Genomic DNA, 16,476 nt, shown 5'->3' with positions numbered 1-16,476 from the left:
CATTGTCTCGTTCTCCTCGGCTGATCGTATTATTGTCCTCTTCCGCTTGTCTGACCATGAATTGTCCCGTTCTACTTGATTAACCACCAATTGCCTTGTACTACTTGATTAATCGTGCGTCGCAACGCTGCATTCGACAAAGGATGCTGCTGCTACTTTTCTAAACGGAACAGCGGACGATGAATCAAACGCGTTTGTCTTGGATTTAGACTGAATTTATAATTGAGGTTAATAAATTATTGCGCGAATCGATTGGGACGCTATTATCCGATGCAGTGAAATAGGTTTTAAAGTCTCATTATTTCCAACAAAATTATTTGATAGGAAGTAAGGTAACCGAGGAGGAAAGCTACAAAAGGGGTCAATGTTTGGACGTAAGTTTGCCCGAAAGCAATTGGTCGAGCTGTTGGAGTAACAACGAGCTGCTAGGAGGCTAAAGCAACACATTTCAACAAATTACAAACGTGTTATTACAGAAACGTAGAAGGCAGTCATTCATCACCGGATGAAGAAGGTTTAATGGCTGCTGGACGTTGGCTGCTGCCGTAATCGTCTCTTCCTGTTAGCACGGGGCAGCCCACCCTCGCCCGAGGGCTGTTTCCCTTGCTGAAGTTTCCAGAGAGGCTGGCCACCCGTTTATATCGCGTTTGCGGTTCGCTGTTGACCCGGCGAACGGGAGGGGGACGCAAAGGGTGTAAACTTAGAGTCGTCAAAGTTTGACGAAGGTATTTGATAGAGCTACCGGGTCAAAATAAGACGTTCCTTCCCTTTAATTAAGCCTCGAGTGATTCGATGCGCTCCCCTTAACTGCCCCCGGTGATTATAATCGTTAACTGACCACAGGAACCGAGCAGCGATGAAACTTTCAATTATACACAGAGAGAACCTGAAGCGAACACGATGCAACTTTTTTTATTTAGAAAATTGTTGCCTGTGTTCGGCTAAACTTCTATTTAATTACTTAATTATTCTAGTTTGGCAAGTTCTACTTTAGAACTTGTATAATTACCTGTAATATTTCTGGTCTTTGTATGTTCGTTATTAAAAGTCAGAAAGGGATGCTGTATTACTTCATTTATTATTTCGATAGAACATGTGTCTGGAATAAAAATTCTCCGAATAAATAGTATTAGCGATTTAATCTTGTTCGCTTTGCTTTGCAGATGTCACAAAGGAAAATAATTCTTGAATTTTCTTTGCGTTTAAACTTCAAAGCAGATTTCTCCTGCTCTTTGAAACAGAGCTGTGCGAGTTTATGAAAAAGGTATCCTCAGAGAACGTAGGATGACGGTAAATTAATTAATAAATTCTGAATTCAGACGTCCCGAAATAAAATGCACCAAATTTTCGAGCCAAATTTAAGGCCTGAATAACTCTGAACAGGAGTTCGTAGAATTTTGAATGCAACTGGTATTTCGATGCAACTTGCAGACTTTAATTTCACGCTCACCAATGTTCCTGAAAGATAATAGGGACCGAGGAGATTCTCTTAGATAATGCGCTGAATTTTACATGCAGTGCACCGCTGGATTACACGCTTCTTTAATTTTCAAAAATATGGGGCCCTGCTTTTCCTTTTCCGTGCCGATAATTTCTAGCAAATTTACAAAGTTCCCTTCGAAATTTTTCAATTTGGGTGGAAATTTGAGAATGCATTCGAGAATTTCTAAACTCTGAGATCTGTCCGAATCGAAGGCATTACGAAGGATGATACCCTCTTGATCACTGTAACAAGAACTATCTCGAATTACTCTCCGAAAACACGAAACTGATGTAGCGGATGATGTTGCGTGATAAATTGTTCAGTTCCACGGAAAAATGAGGAAGAATCATTCTAGCCACGCGAAGCTCCGCTACACGCTCGACAAAATAAAATCCTCCGTTGATATTCTTTCCACCGGGCGGAAATAAACCCTCGCAATCACGCCCCTGCGTTGAAAAGAAAAACACAGGGACAATGGAGAAAAAGCTGTTGCCTCTTTACAAAGGCGTTAATTCCGCGAGTTTACAGTCCTAATTTCAAATGCAACGCGAGAAAACTCGCCTCTCTCTACACGAATTTTCTTAGCCGCCTTTTTCACCCTGCCAGATAGGGGTGGTTTTTTTTATTTCTCGTTGAAAATTGACTGAAACACGTGAAGTTCAAGCCTGATGCATATGTATCGAGCCAACCCGACGCTTTCGCTTTGAAGGAAAGAAGTTTCTTCGCCGTGCCACGGTGGAAGGGTTAATTACGAGGGGTGGTAGCCGGGGGTTAGCTTAATTTCGACCCTTCTCATTTGAATAACAGCCTGGCCGCCGGCTGAATTTTTCACCGAGGAATTTCAGTGTTTCGCCGCCGTTCGAAGTCGAGTGCTCATCGTCGAGCAAAAAGGTTAATTAGGAGGGGTGGTTTATACTAACGCACCCTTTGCCTGCTTCGACAGTCGCGGCTGTTTCAAAACAGCGTTTATTCTTTCCTTCTCCTCGTCTGCGCCGCTTACTTATTTCGTTAAAATTTAACGCGGTGATAAACAATTGTTAACGCGTAATAATGTAAGGGTTCTGCTAAAATTCTCATCGAACATTTCGACGAGAGAAAATTAGAGAGAAGTCATTTTGCCCTGCCGGGTTATAGAACGCGACTAACTCGGCACAATCTCGTAATAGAGCACGCGTGTGCTAATCCGAGCCAAAGACGTCATCCCGTTTACCTTGCAAGCTCCCACGAGTCGCGTATTTGCATAACACCGTACATAGCCGCTCTAGAATACATCGACATAACGCAAATAATTGAATCGGATGGGAAACTTGTCGCGCCTACATTGCGTATATTTAAATTCGGTATACATGAGCGACAGATTTTTTACGGGAACTGAAATCGTGTCAAGTTAAAATCCAGTTGAATCACGACAAATTGAATACAGTTTTGTTTCGGAATTCCAGCGAAGCTGCAATTGGAGGCATTAAGAGCCATTAATGCGGAATCTAATTTGACGGTAAAAATAGATGAAATCTACGGAAGTTAATAAGTCGACGGACGCAAGTAGTACAAGTCCGCAATTTGTCCGTCAAGAAACAGTAACGAGCTCGGTGATCTGATAAGTAGAATGAGATAGTATCTGGCTGGCAGGAAGGTTGGAAAACTTTCCAAGGAAGTGGAGCATAACGGAGTGTAAGCAGACAACCGGCTGAGTTGATCCTTAACTGAACGAGTGTAATTAGATTGAATTTAATCAGACCTCCCTACTGAGCCATCGAACTTTAACGTCGTCGATGTAATTCGCGATTGATCGATAATTTGCACGATTTGATAATAAAAAGGACGTCGAATTTGCCGAGATCAGTAACTGTATCGGTAAGCACGGGACCGCAACAGGCCTGGCAAGAAGCAACAGCGGGCTACGTGATCTGATAAGTAGAATCAGACGGTGTCTAGCCAGACAGGAAGCTTGGAACACTTTCCACGGAAGTAGAGTATATTCGTGGACAAACAACCGAGATCATCTCGGACTACGCGAATGGGGGAATACTCGATTTCATTCGATGTAATTTCGCTGGAAAGGGTTTAATTTTCCCGTTGTCGTCTTAGCCATAGAATTAACATTAATTGCTAGCTTTTAAAGACGAGTACACTCGACGTTACTCAAACAAGGGTCATTAAGGGTTGAAATAGTTCCCAGGAAATATCGATCGGGGAACGTATTTATTTAATGGTAGCCATGAACGAAGGGTGTGGAATGCCAGAAGTACGTCGCTGGCGAGCGACATTAATTCCTGCTGAAATTCAGAACGTTCCTCCTGCGTCTGGTAAGTAAATTACCGGCTCACAATTAGTGTTCGGTAGAATTCGAGTTGTACCGGGGTGAAACAATGGTGTCGACACCCTAAGTCACGTGTTGTCCCCGAAATTAACGACTACGTGCCTTATCTTCGGCCATCCGTCTTCGAGACGAGCCGGGACAACAGAAACACGTTTCAGGGCGCGGAATAAATTTCTTTCTACGCGAACCTGTTTGATTCCGTGACAAAGCGTGGTGAATTTCAATGAAATTAAGCTTTAACACCCGCGGATCCGACGAGATATCTGGGGAGGAAATTAATTTTAAGCCCTCGAGCTTTTTCCGACGTTCCAACCTCTGTCGGAACGACACGACCTCTAATTTCTTCCTTCATCTTGGTCAGGCTGCACCTGGCTGAAGATCCTCTGGAAATATCAGATCTTATTAAGCGAAAAGCTCGGTACAATGAATCTGATACAGGCTCGGAATGGAACGGCGAAGATAATAAACCGTGAACTAGCGAAAAGAATGACTTGGATAAGATAAAAGTTCATTTTGACTTCGTTCTTTAGATTCGGCTATCAGTTCAAGGACAAAGACGAAGATTTTTCGGTTTATGAAGGATTTGAGAAATGACGAATATCAAAGGGGGTTAGAAGAAAGCGCTCCAAAATGGATGCCTGATATCGCCGTCAGTTAGTCGAGTAACTCCAGCATTATTTAAATCAGGAAGCTGCAAAATAGGGGGAACGGAAGACCCGTTCCCTAGGATCCGGAAGAAACTTTCTTCCGTTAGATGAGAAAAAAAAAGAACCGGAATCTCTTCTCGGCTTCCCGTCGACTCATTTTTTCGTTCGTTAAATCGTGCACGCAAAAAGGATTCCCGAAGTCGGAAGAATTTTAGCAATTTTTTAACCGGCTATCAGGAATTAATAACCGTGTTTGCTTTCTCATTATTCGGAGTATGCAATTTCGGGTTTCTGCAAATGATTATTCGCGATGAACGCAAATAAGAAGACAAAGACGAAAACAGCGAAGCAACCAAGGAGAACGTAAGCGTGTAATGGGATTTGTGGTTAGGATGGTCGGCTTGTGGCCACACACCGACCGGCACACAGGGACAAGTTTGGGCCTGTTTTAACCGCAACAACCTACGTTCCTTCGTCTCTCCAGCCCGTAATTGCTTTAACAATAATAATTCTCTCCTTAAACGTTATCGCGCCCCTCTTTAATGAATGTAATCTTCTTTGTTCCGCGAAGATGTTCTCGTTTCTTGCGAGTTAGCTACGTAAAGGTGAAGGTATTTATCAAACCGTGTACTCTTGTCGCAGTAGTAACACTCGGTTTTGGTCAGACGCGGAGCAAACGCGACAACGTTCGAATTACAATTAATTGTAGCTTCTCTTCCTGCTTTAATTTTTGTACGAATTCTGAAGGGAAAGATAATTTGTTACGAAGTATCAAATTCGTTCGAAAAATTCAGTAATACGAATTTCGTCGATGCGCGCTGTTTATGCCCAAACATCTAACATGCCTGACCAAACATCGACGTATTCCACTCGAACTCGCAGCACTCAAGACTTTTCGAAGAAAACTGGCCAAGTGCTTTCCCTTTCTGGCTGTTGACTAAGCTTCGAGCAACATCTTGACAGCGACAGAAGTGTGTCACGTTTATGGAATCAACATCGAATCGATCCAACCAGACGATTGCCCCCAAGATTCTTGCCATCTTTTCCAAGAAAATTGTTTCTCTAGTGCTTCTTGTCAAGAACGTATACGGATATGTAATGTCCCTTACCTCGAGGACACTTGTTTCTTCTTCTCGATTCCAGCTTCGAATATCGAATAGTTATTGGATAAAAATTCATATCCGAATAATCGCAGAATTTCCTCTATTCCTATACATCCAAGCTTAAACTTTGTTCTTGGAACATTTCTGCGATCGTGTCCAGCTGAAACTGGAACGTTTAAAGCAGTGACCGATAGTTTAACAAGAAGGTACCGTCGGTGAAAGATGTATATTTCCTGCGATAAATCAGCTACGAAACCGTATCGATAAACGAGAATCTATTGATATCGAAAACTCGTTCGAGACTGAAAATTTCTATAGAAAAGGACGGTGTATAGCAGGCAACTGGTGGTCTGTAATCCGGGTTGCGATATAATCCTTCGAAAAACAGGTGGATTCATCGCAGTGTTTCATTGTGCTCGTTCGGCAAATTACAAATTGCGATAGAAAGGTTCAGAACAACGTTGGGTCACGCGAATTTTCGCTCCCCGTACAAGGATTAAACGATACGCGTGTCCAATCGAGTTCGATTCAGGTACGACAGACTCGTTTGACGCTTCTGATTCGATGGCTAATTATGCCTCGTTTGACACCTTTGTTCTGTCACGAATGGATCATTTCTGTACTTGATTATGACATGTTTTTATGTCATCGAATATTATTATCGGTAAAAAACTTAATTCTGAATCGCAGAATTAAACCTGAATTTTTTAAAAATTAATTGAAAAGTTCCTCTTCGATTCTTCCACAAAGTATTTATCTTTCGACAAACTCAAAAATGAAAAATGGAACTATAACTTCAGTTGACCACAGCGTCAACTGACCATAACCTCAATTGATCATAACCGCAATTGACCACAACCTCAATTAACCGCAACCTCGATGTTTATCAAACAAAAATTCCTGCAAAAACGTTCGCAGAAGGGCTCGAAGCAATCACGCAAAAAATACGTCCTCCCTAAAAAGTGGAAAAGGAACCACAACCCATCGACCTAAAATTGTCGAAAACCAAAATCTTTCCAAAATCGCAATCGCAGTATTTCACAAAAGGTGGAACATTCACGAAACAGGAAACGGTCCCAGAAATAAAATCTATTTCTCTAAATCACGTATCGCATAGTCCATTTGCGACGTCACATGGTCCGTTTGCATTAGCGTTTAAAACACTAGATTTCTCTGACGGGTTCGCCAACAATTTCAAGCTCCATAAAAGAGCGTTGGAATGCGATTAATACCGCGCCGATTAAAAGACACGATACAGCAATCAGCGGAGTATTAGATCACGCACGGCTGGCCAATTTTAATAACCGTGCCCCGTCGTTTGTGGTGTTCCATGGAAATATTCCGTTGGCACCGATTAAAATTGTCCGCGGCAACGAGTCAGCTTTCGGTGCGCGAAGAGGGGTCGCTCGAGGACGAATTTATTGGACGCGTTTGCGTTTCTCCAACGGAATATTAAATTGGAATTCGATTATCGAACTGCCGTCGTTTACCTTCCCGTTCCTGCGCGACTTCCGGTCTACCATTCTTTATTGAGACAACGGTAAGACCACATGTTTCTTTTTTTCTTCGATCCTTTTCAGAAGATCGCGTCCTTTGTGCGCTTGTTTGCGTTTGTTCGAGCCTTTGTACGATCCTCTATAGGCCACTTTCCGATGGTAGCGATGTTTGAGAATGATTTATTTTCAATTGGTCACATTTGCAGTTCAAAGAAGAGGTGTTGTTGCGTTTACGGGATACTGCAGGTGGTCGATCGCAAAAAGTTGGAGAGCTGTACAGTTGAAACGTAGACTGTATTTTTTCTTGTTCTCGCAACATAATATAAAGTCTCGAAGAGAAAACAGGTTCGAATATTAGTTATCGAGGATAACGGAAGAAGAAATGAAAACGATGGTAAACAGAAGAAAATTGAGATTCCGGGAGTTCTATCCAGTTGGCGAGGAGGATCGATGGCCACTGTCGAGCGATTATTAACTGGCAAAAAGTGGCTGGTTCGCGTTGTCGGCAATAACGCGCGATGCTGCCGTGTCAATTTGCAGTAAATCATCGTTAATAAAGCGGCATTGCACCGTGCTTCGGTAATTAACAATGTTGAACGAACTTTTTCTCCGGACACCACGCATTGATTTCATCTTTCTTTCATACTCCTGTTTTTAAGCTTGCTGCGGAACTGCGCCAGCGTTATTATTGAGTTTGTCGTTTATTGTACACCGATGCCTATAACCTTTCATAACCTCGCAAGTTTAAATTGACCTTGAACAAAATTAAGCGATATATTGAATCTGCGCTGTATAAAGATACAATGATAGCATTGATGGTAAACGTTCTTATTATGCAGGCGAATACACGGAGTGAAAAGATTTTAACGGAAGGATTATAATGGATTTAAAAAATGGTCCGAACCACACCCAGCCCGGAGCTGGAAATGTTATGAAAAATTTCCATCGCAGGATCGCGAATGGTAGGAAAAATGGTGAAATAAAGGGTATAGGGAAAGTTAGCCTAGGATAATAGGACGGATAAGATTTTCCTGCGGGAAAAATTGAATCGTTATCGTGAAACCGCAACCGGCTAAGGCTGACGCGTGCGGTTTTGTTGCTCGTGCTGGCTTATGACAGAACTATCGATCCCACTACTGGTCCAACTCGAACTTTTCCTCTTCGTGCTCGCCCCCTGTAACCCCTCTTCTATCCTAAATTCCACCCTCTCCCTTGTACCACCCTGATCTCGTGCGTGAAATACACTCGGAAAGGATAGAAAGCGATTTCGTTACGCTGCTAAAACCTCTCTCTCTCTTTTTCCATCGCGTTATCCCGATAATCGATTCCCTTTTTCTCGCGACGACCTATTATTCGGAAGTTTGATCGTGTTCGAGATTAATGATTTTAACGGAACCCGTTAAATATTCGCTATCGATTTTTAAGTCCATCGTTGTTCATAAAAATACTCGATGTTTAATACGATTTGTGATACGGCGTCAAAAATGACGACGTATTCCGCTAAAAGAGAAGAAAGTTTTCGAAACATTTTTATCGCTGTTTATAGTCGCATAAGGGGTAAGTAACTTCCCTCCGAACATTTTTTGTAAAATTCATGAGAACGCGACTTGATACTTAGACTGCACATCCTGTGTATACAGAACGGAATGAATCATAAGTTACAGAGTCGGGTTAAAATTTCAAGGAAGGTGAGCATCACGGGTTACGGTCTAAAATATCATCGCATTTATATAACAGTTTCAAAATTGCAAAAGAATATTCATCTGCCGTGGAAACGAAACAGTTGCTGGCTGTTTTGCAAATTAGCCGCCGCGTTTTTTGCACTCCCCAGCGCGAATCGACGCTTTTCTTTTTCCGGTCCCGTTCTCATTGTCGGGGCTCCCTCGTTTAGAGGACTCTGGATGGAAAAGCTCCTGAATAGAAGATAGCCGTCTCTGCTCGCTTTCAATTTGCTGCTTTCCGGATTACAGCGAATTAGAGCTCGTTAACGCCGTGTTATCTGCCGAGAGGAGCCAGGTATGTTGATTTCGCTTCGCGGCTGACGCGAAAACGATCGGACGTTTTAATATCACTCGAGATTCCGACATTCTCAGCAGTTTTCTATACCATCGATTCGTAAAAGTTACGGAAATAACTTGAGAGTCAATCGTTCTCGTCTTGTTGATTATCATCCGGAAGGAGATTATAGTTTATTGAAAATTTCGTGATAACACTTCCGTCATAACGAGATTAAAAAAAATTACGGAAACAAGCGGATAACAAGGTTACATCCTAATTCCACTCATCGCCTGGTTTGAGCGACGGGATGATTCGATTAGTCGTACAAGTACATCGATTAATCGAACACCGTCACGTTTCCTATGCTCTTGTGTACTTCAGAAATAAGATTGAACTTTAACGAGATACCCGTGCGATTAGGAAATTGAAAAGTAACGAAGGTTCCATTAAACTTTCTCAGAATCCATGAGACAATTACAAGCAACAACTCCCGTCTTTTGTTTCGGACTCAATTTGAACTTGGATTATTACAAGTTTAGATTTCGTTCCAACTTCTTGTATCTTTCTGTAAGCGTTCTTTCCTTCGATTTTAATTGAAAGTGGAATGACAATTGAAAATTTTGTGCCTCTCTAACAGAATAATAATTGTAAATGTCGGAATCGAAGATTTATGTGATATAAATATCTACTGTGCCTAAAGCGTAATGGAATGGTAACTGCAAATTGAAGAATTGTAAATTTATGTAGCGAGTCGTATGCTCGCTCGCTTGGAAGCGATTTGTCGCAGGTTTCTTTAAATTCACGAATTAACCTGGCAACGGTTGGACACGGCCTCGGGTTCAAATTTAATTAGAGTTTTACTTCGTTCCCGACTTTAAATTCCATTCGAATTCCATTAGCCGCTTGAAAACAACTTTACGCGCTATTGTCGTTGTGTTGGTTGTATTAAATTTTCTAGGCTGAAACTTTGCGCGAATTGTGTATGAAATTTCTTCTTATTTATTGGATACTTTTTATTTCAACTTTCTGAAAATATTTTTAACCATGTTCCTAAATGTCAACGTCCCTATCGATCCGTGGACTGCCACTTCTCTATATCTGAATCCCTAGATTTCTATCAAAGATCAAAGGCCTCGCAGTAGGATACATTAGGTACAATCGTCAGGATCATGAGCAGCAATCGGGCGCAAAATTAGCAGCGAGCAGCTGGTACGTTCGCTAAAAACCTTTTAAACACCGACTGGATAGGAAGAATGCTTCTCGCTGCCGACTGAATCGATCCCTGGCCTCTGTTGAATGGCCGCGAAACGGTAATCTACTCGTAAAAGCTGGAAGTTCGCGATCAAAACAGAAAAGGGATAGGAACGTAAACGGAAATGCTGCAACTTCTGTTTGCGGAACGCAGAGGAGGAGGAAAAAGTAAATGGAATAGCGAACAGGGAGAGAGGGGATGAATACAAACAAAGCTTTTGCTTTTGTTCATTTTTATATCCTCGTATAAAAGGTTAATTCGCCGATAAAACGATAATTCATCGTAATAAGCGCAGTTCCAAAAGGGAGGGTGGAGGGACGACTTTATGATCGTCGCGTTACCATTTCGAGATTCATCGTGGAAATACGTAAAAACTTTTATTGCAAAAACTCTCGCATCCAAACTGAATGTTTATACGTGTTTATTTTGTCATGGCAGATTTGTCTGATTTCATCCCTTTATCATAAGTATGCTACGTAAAATGTTATAAATTTGAAATATTGCATCTGTCGTTTTATCGTGTTTTGTCATCGTAAACGCATATTGCGTAAAACACCGAATACAGAAGGGTAATGATATAAACTTTGAGTTAATTACTGTATAGATTTATTCGATGATCATGAAGTACTCTTGATACTCTATATAGAAAGAGGGCTTAATGTCGCGAGGGTTAATAGCCACTTGTGACTCGCGCTGTTCCACGATAGAAATATCGTTTCGACTTCTATAAATATCTGCGTCTGCTGTGTATTTCGATAGTAGGGGACTCCTATGATCGTCCGTTAAAAATAACACGACAATGATCACCGATATGAACGCGAGTAGGTCTACCGGAAGTGACTTTTCGAGGGCCGTCACCGACTCTTCCGCCTGGAAATCGCTTACGAAATCGATTCGTAAACTCTCTACCTTGTATATCCCTACGTAGAAATTGCTCGGACTTCTTTCGATGATTGGATTGCACAAAAAATGAATCATGCGGAAATACCACTTGGAACGATGTAGATACGATCACTGATATCGTCGCTTTGTTATATAAACGTAGATTCAAGAAACGATCCGAATGTGATGGATAGGAAAATGCGTGGAATGTGACATGAGAATTGGCTTCGTTACATAAATGTAGATTCAAGAAATCTTGCCAGCATGCAATGAAATAGTGTTTGAAAACAAAAAAATCAATACGTATGTACATTGAAACTTTAATATCTCCAAATTCCAGTATTTTAATATTTTTCATTTTCACGGCGTAACACGTTGAATTGACAAAATATAACAGCTCTCCATTTAATAACTGATATATTTGATACGTAACATACAACACAGTAATTTGCACAACGGCAGTGAATGTATGAACTCACTGAAAGCCGGAAAACAGGTATATCCACACTGAACCGCAAGGTCCCGAGGACTTAACCTATTCACGAGTGCTTCTGAGAACCCCTAGCAAAATTCGATACGCAACATCACTATAATCCAACCGAGAGAAATCCAAATTCCCCAAACAGCACGGTCATTCGAATCACGCACGTGTTTAACGCCGAAGAACATCGTGAACCTTGTCCAAACGACACACGTAGGTAGCCCTAAGCTCCAGATCGTTGAAGAACCCTTCAGCCGAAAGGTCCTAACCTATGAAGAGGCACTAGGATCGTTTGATCAGCCTCTAAACGAGGCATCGGTTCAACAGAACCTTTTGAAACTCGAGTGTCATCTCGTTCGTGCACTGTCAGATCGACCGAGTCCTCGAGGAGGAGTATCGAAAACATCGAGGTCCGCGTCGCAGTGCAGCCGGTCGACGAGAGGTGGTTAGTCGGCTAAATAAGGAAAAAAGGGGCACGTCTTACCTCAACAGAGGCGACCAGAAGGACAGGGATGCTGGACGATCCTGGCTACCTCGAGGGAAGCTCGCCCGGGCGGCATGGCTCCCACCTCTTCGCTCTGTGATCCTCCCGGCAGCTGCCCGGCAGGGTGTCCTTCCTCTTCCGCTCGTCCTGTCCGTTTCCCGCTAACCAGCCACCTCGACAACGATCGGGCGAAGAAAAACGAGGATCGTCCACGTGAAAGGATCACCAGTTGGACAAGTAGCACCGGGGGAGAGAGAGGTCCTACGCGGCAGGACCTCCGCGAGTGTCACGACAACGCATCACATCCGACGAGGACGATTCTCATCCCGGACGAACGAAACACTCGGTGGTCGCGAACGCGGCGGATTTCGAGGGTCCTCGGGATTCAGCGCACCGTAGAAAAGAGAGGACGACGCGTCCCTGGGGATACCGTGGACGACGTTCGAACAGGATCGGAGAAAAGAGAGCACGGAAAGCTAGGCACAGGACACGATGGCCCGGCCACTGCGCCGGCACTGAGGCTACGCCGCAGCCTCGCTCTCCTCCTGCCCTCCCTCCTATCGCGCTCCCTCTTCGCCCCGAGCAGCCGCCGTTTCTTTCTTACTCCTCGCGATCGAATCTCTCTTTCTCTTTCGAATCGCCCTCTACGCATCCGTCCCACCCGTTACACCCCTCTCTCTTTTGGCCCTCCTAACCTAACCTCCTCACCCTCGAACCCCTCCGCCCTCCTCGTTCCTCCCTCCCGCGACACGCGCCCTCTTCGTCGACGCAGTTTCCCTTCCCTGTCTCTACGCCCGTTGCAACCCTCTCGCTTTCTCGATGCTTCCTTTCTTCAGCGGGATAGAGGTGCTCGTGTTTTCGAACGACACCCCCCGTTCTACCTACAACTTGCACCCTTCTTCGCTCTTCTGCTTTCTGCTCGAGCTATTGCGATGCTTTCTTTGATAAGCCAGCTTTCTTTGATTGTGCTTCGCGGTCTTTGGTATTCGGTTCAGCTACTTGTTTCGCCCAGGCTCTCGTCCGAGAGGCATTTTCGGCTTGTTTATTTGTCCAAGACTATTAGCGGTTTTCCAAACTTTTTCCAATTCCCTTATTTACCGCTAATCTCTGATCGTGGTTCCCGATCGTGGCGATTTTTCCCACAGGAAATATTAAAATTTATATTCGTAATGTATTCGGCGAACCGTTATCGCATCTCATTTCGTTTCTCACTATTTTTCTTCGAATTCCAAATATTCTCTTCACGGAGATTTCCACTTTTTCAAAGTTCTCCAAAATGCGTCCTCCACCCTGCGCCATCGTTGTTTTCTCAACAATATCGTCCTTGTTCCTCGTCTTCGATCTCTTGCAATTTCAACGCTGCTTTCAAAAACCATATTCTTCTTTTTCCATAGTCCGGGTGTTCCCATCAAAGCAACGGAAACTTTTTCGTTTACATCGTCTCGTACCTTCCGTCGCAGTTTCAATATTTCACTCGTATGTATCTAAATTGTTCGCAATTCCTCCTGGACACATAGCTGTCACACAGTTTATTTCTGCGTTTCGACGTTCTTTCGAATTTTATTTTTACTCCGGTTTCTCGATTTCGCTCGACACTCTAACGGTTCACCACATTGTTTACAATAGTACACGGTATTTTTAGCCAAAAATTTTCTCTTCGCTTTTGTCCTCTTTTTCATCGATCCGAAGATCCAGAGAAAATCCGTTCTCGGATCAAAGCTGTCCACATAATATAACCTATCGAGCATCAGGACAGCAGCTTGAAATTTAATTAAACTCGGACGCTGCAAAAATACAAGTATATTTATCAGAACCCAGTGTACATTCTATAAAACGTACGGCTATTATAATTATTTCTATTAAAATATTTAATATTTCAACGTGATTTATCGTGATGCCCGTTCTCGTCGGTGACAATTAATGTTTCAATCGTTTAAACTTTGCAAATATTTTATTAATCCGTTTCAAGTGCACCATTGTCTCTCCACGCGTTGCAACGTCTCTTTTGTTTGCAGTTGTCCTTCGTTAAATATTAACAACTATAAATCCTGTGGAAAATCACTATTTTCTCGATGTGTTCTAAAACGTAATTACGGAGAGGGATACAAGTTTACCGCGGTAAATTCCGGGGCAGCTATCTACCGTTCGGAATCAGCATAAATCGTGCAAGCACGAGGGTTGAAGTTCGATTTAAGTGACTGTTAGGCCGGACGCGACATTTCGGGCCGGTAGCCATTTCGATGAAGCACGGATTCCCTATTTTCGCTCGTCGTCTATCTTTATTGTCATCTGTAATGCGATTGCCAAGAAACTCGCGGCTCGACTCGTGAAAACCTTTATCGCAGCCCGCGGCAGAATATTATTAGCATAACAATGCGATCGTGCCGCAAATCAAGATTTCTACGCCAGACGTATATCCAAGGCCACCACCATTTTGACTATACCTTTTCTTATTTTCACTTCTTTTCGATCAATCATAAATATCGAGTTGTCAACGGCCGACAAATTTATTCTCGAGCATAACCTTCGCTGAGAATGAACAGATCGTTGGAAATGAGATACTTGGAACTCTTTTAACCTCGAGAGACATAAGCTAGGGAAAATGTCGACGGGGAGATGAAGCTTTTAGATATCATAGAAAGGTTATTACATTTAGCAGCTCTCACACTTAATCATGTATTAATAATCGAAGACTCAGTGTTAATGTTTCTTAACAATTTTATCGAATTAATGTCAATGACCGCATGGCGTATTAAAAATTTCTGCGCCAACGGATTTATCTACTCGAACAAAATTCCCGCAGAATAATTAGCATCGAGACCTTTTTCCTTGATCTCGTTGCTGGATCTACAACCTTCGCGATATCGCAGGAGCCTTCGGCCGCGAACTTTCGCGCGCGATTAATCTTTCGCACCTGGCGTCCTTGACCCCGGAAGCAGAAAGGTTGTCGGAGTCAAGGATGCGCATGCAACGTCTCCAGGTTCGTGGTGCACGGGAATCGATGCCACGACTTTCCATTTTGCGTGACCAAACGGGCTAAGAGGTGAAAATGTCCTGGCTCTCTTCTCTGCATATCCCGATTCGTTTTAAACCTACAGATTTTTTAATATCGGGATTCGAACGGATTTGTCGAATTAAAAGTTTGGGAATTTGAAGATGTAGGGATTTGGGGAACACCGTATGTGAAGTTTCATATTAGATGATAGATCGATAGAATTTCTGACTCCCCTCTCGTCCAATAACATCCTCTAACGATACTTTTTTACCAGCGGAAATCGAACGAGGCGTCGAGTTTCCGTGACGAGTATCGAGCCTCCATGGGATTAGATTTCAATGGGATCCGTGTCGCGGTTATTCGAAACTTGCGTATTTTCGCGAGCACAGAAAGCAATCCCTGGAATTTCACCCCTTAACGCTCGAGGAATTCGCCATTTGCTGGTAGTAGCATGTTTGCTTCGTTAACCCATTAACCCTTCGTTGCATCGTGTTGCAGATATGTTACATTAAACAATCCACCTACTACAAAACTGTTGTGTTTTGTCAAATGTAAATGACTGGGAAATTTCACAATCGATTGAACTACCAGAAACATACTCCATCTTTTACGATTTTTTATTTTCTCTCAAAATATTGCCTGGCTGATCTTTAGAAATTATTAATGTAAAAGGCTTAAGAAGATTATAAATCTTTCACGTTTATAGATCTGGTAACACTTTTTTGGAAAAAAAGAGTAGCATTTGCTCGGGGTTGCATTCATGTACGAAGAAGGAAGTAGGAATATTTGCAAGTAGAAAAAGGATGATACCGCATAGAGCAGAAAACGTCGAAACAAAGAACCTTATTCTTCTTTGCCTGGTTGTTTGCTTTACTTTATTTTCGCCTGAAACAAAGTACGGGTAGGTTTAGCGGCGAAATGCTCGGTCCATCTTTTTTGTCTTCGTTGAGAACAATTTTCACCAAGAAAGAGAAACACAGGCAGCAAATTTAAAGAATAGAAAAATACACCATCCTTGTTAAAAATTAAAAATGTATGACACTACCTTTGAATTAAATTGAAAAATTAGAACACGCGACAGAATTTTTGAAGGTATTAAAGAATACCAATATTGGATGAAGAATTGAAAAATACAATTTGTTGTTTCTCCAACTGTATTTCGTGGAGGATACAGATCGTAGAAAAAACAGCATTGGAAATGTAATTTCGCTGGGCGGTGTTGGGCACTATCTATGGGGGTTTAACGACGAAAAAAATGGAGGTCAGTGAAAAATTAACGAGAACAATAGAACGGGTGGATTCGCGTTACGGAGATCGTGCTGTCGAAGCTCACTG

At 42.5% G+C, this 16,476-nt stretch overlaps 1 protein-coding gene across 1 annotated transcript in view; it reads right to left on the bottom strand.

The window, feature by feature from the left end:
* The window catches only part of LOC100876449 (A-type potassium channel modulatory protein DPP6), a 63,135-nt gene extending 50,307 nt beyond the window's left edge, over positions 1–12,828 (bottom strand). Inside the window, exon 1 of the mRNA XM_003707759.3 lies at positions 12,147–12,828. The gene's annotated coding sequence lies outside the window, so the exon portion shown is untranslated. The remainder of the gene's footprint in view (positions 1–12,146) is intronic.
* Positions 12,829–16,476: the final 3,648 nt, after the last annotated feature.

The sequence above is a fragment of the Megachile rotundata genome, chromosome 11 (genome assembly GCF_050947335.1).
Source record: "Megachile rotundata isolate GNS110a chromosome 11, iyMegRotu1, whole genome shotgun sequence".
Taxonomy (NCBI): Eukaryota; Metazoa; Arthropoda; class Insecta; order Hymenoptera; family Megachilidae; genus Megachile; species Megachile rotundata.
Note: the sequence above shows the minus strand (reverse complement) of the source record. Positions and strands in the feature narration are given on the sequence as shown.